Raw genomic sequence first — 4,645 nt, 5'->3', positions numbered from 1 at the left:
TACACAGTCCCATTAGCTTAATAGTAGGAAAGAGAACAAAGTTTTCTGCTTTGGAGCCACAAAAGATAAACAAAACCAGCATAAAAGAACAAGCTTAAAAGTCCTCCAATCCATCCCACTGCCTTCAAGTAAAGCCAAAACAAAAAAACTTTTTTTTCCTTTTCTACAGACTTTTGAAGACAACTCTCCACTTCTTGAAAGGTCTTCTTTCTATTACATCAATTTTTCAACTTTCCAACTTAGTTCATTTTCTCTAGTCAACTAATACGTATTTATTGAAGAGAAATTTGAAAAATATCAAAGAGCACAAAGAAAAAAAGCAAAGCAAAATAAATGCCCATAGCATTCCATTTAATGAATGAAATTTTTTATTTCTGAAAAACCTCATTTTTGCTACATAATACTATATGAATCATTCTGCCTTTACATCCTGATTCAAGACTCAATTCTTTATTTGCCATTAATGAGAAGTGCTGTATATTTTTGAAGTGTGTTTAAAAGTCTTATTTTAGGACATGGGCCAAAAGGCAAGGCTCTCCAACTCGTTAACCTGCTCCATAAACTTTAAACCACTGTTTCCTACGGGAGGAAAACATACCTGGGAATAGAGTTACTATTTTAATTCTCTCCTTCTAACTATTTCAAGACCAGTTTACCCCCATTTCATCTGAATGAAAATTACTTGAGAACGTTTCCTCCCTTGTGCAATAAGGGACTTAACAATTTAATTCTGGTTAAGAAATAAAATTGCTGCTATTGGTCAAAGAACCAGAAGCTGAACAAAATTTAAGAACCAAACGAAGCCCCTCATGATGGTGCACGGAGCCGCAAGGAGAAAGCTGCCAATCAGAGGGACCAACAAGCTGAACCTTCTGACCCCGTTACTCCGGCCTCTGCTACAAGAAGAAAGGAGTCATGGCCCTGTGTAGTGTTCATCCAAAATCTTCACCCAACCATTTCCTTTCCAATGAGGAAAATGAATTGTTGGATTCAGTTTGTATGAATTTCATTTGTTTTTCTACTTCAAGATTATGTTCTTTGGCTGGGAATTGGGGAATTTTGCTTCTGCAGGCCTCAGTCTGAAAGCTTCTCCCACTTCTCCACACAGGAACTGGTGTTGGGGCCACTCAGGAGACGACATTCTCGGCTTCTAGGGGACTTGCAGCCAGGGTTTCTTGCTCTGCTCATGGACCAGGACAGTGGCTGCTTTCCCGGACCCGGGCCTGAGACCATGCCCACATTTTCATGACAAGCTGGAGCCAAGTGCCTTTGCTGACTGGGAAAGCTGTGTGCTTGCTAGGGGCTAGTCATAAAAAAGCCTTTGTAGGCATTGCTCCCAGACTGTTTCCACCTTGGCCTTGGGATTCTGAGGTAAATAGTCTGCACACTGATATCAACGGTCTAAATATTCTGCCAGTGTATTAGGGCTTCTCCAGTGTGGTCTGCTCTTGTGCAGAATCATTAAAAGATCTGCCTCTGTTTCAAAGAGTTTGTGCCCCCAGAGACTGGTAAGCATATGTAGATATGAATGTCGACAATCAATCATCAAGAAACATCTGAAACGCAGTAAAACCTTGTTAATCCACTATTGCTGATCCCAAATAGCATGTAATTCAAAGCAACTGCTGTTCCTGTCCTCCATTGTTCTTTAATGAAAATATTATATAAATCAAAGCTGGCAATGGGATTTTTTTTTTTGCAGGTCCCTGGCATTTCAAATCTTCAAGACATTGCTCTAATTTTATTTTCCTGATTAAATAACATATTGTTTTCCTATGTCCACCACTCAAGTTCTCCCTAAGAAGTCTCATCATTGTTGGAGCTACAATTGCACTAGTGTTCTAATTAGAAAGCAGAGTCTCATATTGTCCAAAGAAATTACTAGTATCTTCTAGAAATCTAAGTGTGGATTAGTGTCTCAATTTTCACAAGGATTTTTCTGATTTAAAAAATGATATATATTTATTGCAGAAAGTTTCGAAAATAAAGAATAGCACAAAGGAAAACAAAAAATATGCCCATTCCATATGTGGAGAAAACACTGATTTATTTACCTCAAGGCTATGAAGATGTCAACCCAAACAGAGATGGGGAGAGAGAGAGTCCCACATAATCTGCTTTTTATTTTTATCCCCAAAATGATATTTTTTAAATACTAATTAGAATCCAGAGTAGAGAATCCAGTTATTGTTGCCAACACCATAATGGAGCCTATTTTCCATGAAGCAGAATTCATAATAAATTAGATGCAGCTTACATCCTAATTCCTGAAGTAAACAGAAACTCATCTCTAGTTGGTCCCACTGAGGATGTGAAAATAGAAGCTGAGCCCCAGGGACAATTTCTTATGCTCAAATGCTGCACTGGGCAGATTGAGTGAAACCAGTGGTTCTCACCTTGGGGTGATTTTCTTTCCTAGGGGACACTGGCAGTGTCTGGAGACATTTTTGGTTGTCATAACTGGGTTGGTGGAGTGCGCGTGAGGGTGCTACAGGCATCTAGTGGGTAGAGGCCAGGGATGCTGCTAAACATCCTACAGTGCACAGGATGGCCCCACAATACAGAATAACCTGATCCTAGATGTCAACAGTGCTGAAGTTAAGAAATTCTGAATTAAAGTGACCCCCCATCCTTATTCACAGAGAACCACAGTCTAAGAGGCCAAGAAAATGCAGAGAGAACAATAGACCACAGACTGACTACCTGCCCTTAGGATGACTTGGTGGGTGGACGAATATTCTGAAAATGTAATATAATGTTTAAAAGCACTGGTGTGAAGACAAAATGAGTGTAAAATAGTTTAGCAGCTGGCACATCGTAAGTAGCTCAGTAAATGGTCACTGCTATCATCATCAGCTAAACCAAGGAACTTTTGACACTTGACATCCAAACTATGTGATGCACAGCTATGTTTTCCTCTAGCCACGAACAAGTCAATAAAGGGCTCTCAGAAAACATTGAATCAGTTCTTTAAGAGTTCATTGGTGTTCTACACGGGAGCAATGAATCATGTAGAAAGAAGTCTTTTTTGGTTGCCAGCCTTCTGTAATCATAGTATAATCAAATGGTTTAAAAAATTCTTCAAACTATAGGCTGTTATCTAGATGCTAAGCACCTTCTAATGACAAATGCTAAACCAATTTACGGTAAATATTGTAACGATATTCTATTGAACAGTTTTCCAGCCAAGTAAATCTTTGGCTTTAGAATTCTAGACAGCTATCATCTGGCCGTCCTTTCCAGCATTAACTAATCACCAGTGAAAAATACAAATGTCATTCGCAAATCATATCAAAGACGGGAACAGCTGGAATCAAATTCAAGAGACTGCATCATTTTATCATTTTGACATTAATCATTCTACATGGATAACACAGGCAATCTGGAGCAAATGATAATTTATGTTGCAATATAAACGTTAACCATTTAGGGCTGGGAGACTCTCTTCCTACTGCCTCCTCCAACCCAAAACACCGCTGGAGACTCAAGCTCAAGGATTGCATGAAAATGTTTTAAGAAACATCATTTATAAAGTGGCCATGAGAGCTAGGAAAAACCCCCAACATATACAAAGCTGAGTTTTCTGACACTCTAGGTTAGGGGTCAGCAAACTATGGCCCTTGGGCCAGATCCCACCCATTGCCTGTTTTTCTAATGTAAATAGCTCAGAATGACTTTTACATTTTTAAATGGTTGGAAAAAATCTTAACGATAATACATGGTGACATGTGAAAATTACATGAAACTCAAATTTCAGTTTCTATAAAGGAAGATTTATCAGAACACAGCCACACCCATTTGCTTACATATTATCCATGGCTACTCTCCTGCTACAAGGGCAGAGTTCAGTAGTTACAACAGAGACCATGTGGCCCACAAGTTCTAAAATATTCACTGCCTGGCCTTTTACAGAATAAAATTTGCCCACACTGATCTAGGGATAGAGAGACTCAATACTATATTTTTTTCCTGTGCAATAATTACAAACTTTACTGAACATCTGTTGGGTTTTGCCTGCCTCATCACTGTCCCCTGATCAGATAGAACTCTAGTAACCTTATGGGCAATGAACTTTCCCTTGTTGTGAATGGTCTTGGTGGAAAAGTAATTTCCAGCTCCACCTAACTCACATGTCTGCTACTTACACCTTCGTGTCCCTCAACCCGTACCTGTGACTTCAAGGAGAGCTCCCTACAATGAAGTTTTCATGTATTCATTTGATAAATATCTATGGGAGCACATCCTATTGCTCAGGCACTGTGCTAGGCTCTGCACAAGGTAGACAAAGTCTTAGCACTATGAAGTATATATACTTAGTATAGATGATAAATAACCAAACAAATAAGTGGACAGGTAACATCAGACAGTGATAAATATAAAAGTGGATATTTGACAAAAGGCGAGAGAAGTTGGCTAATGTAAATGGGTAGTCAGGAATGGCATCATTGAGGAGGCCATGTCAAATTTGGGCTGCCCATTGGCAAGGACCTGAAAGTGTCAAGTTTATAGTTTTTAGCTCAAAAGAAAAATTAAGGTTAATGATAAAAAATTAGAAGTCATAAATATGTAAGGAGAAATGTATCACTCATCACTTAAAGAGAAAGGATTGAGGAATGAGAAAAATGTGGTATCCAAGAAGACCAGA

Source organism: Gorilla gorilla, chromosome X (assembly GCF_029281585.2).
Source record: "Gorilla gorilla gorilla isolate KB3781 chromosome X, NHGRI_mGorGor1-v2.1_pri, whole genome shotgun sequence".
Lineage (NCBI taxonomy): Eukaryota > Metazoa > Chordata > Mammalia > Primates > Hominidae > Gorilla > Gorilla gorilla.
Note: the sequence above shows the minus strand (reverse complement) of the source record.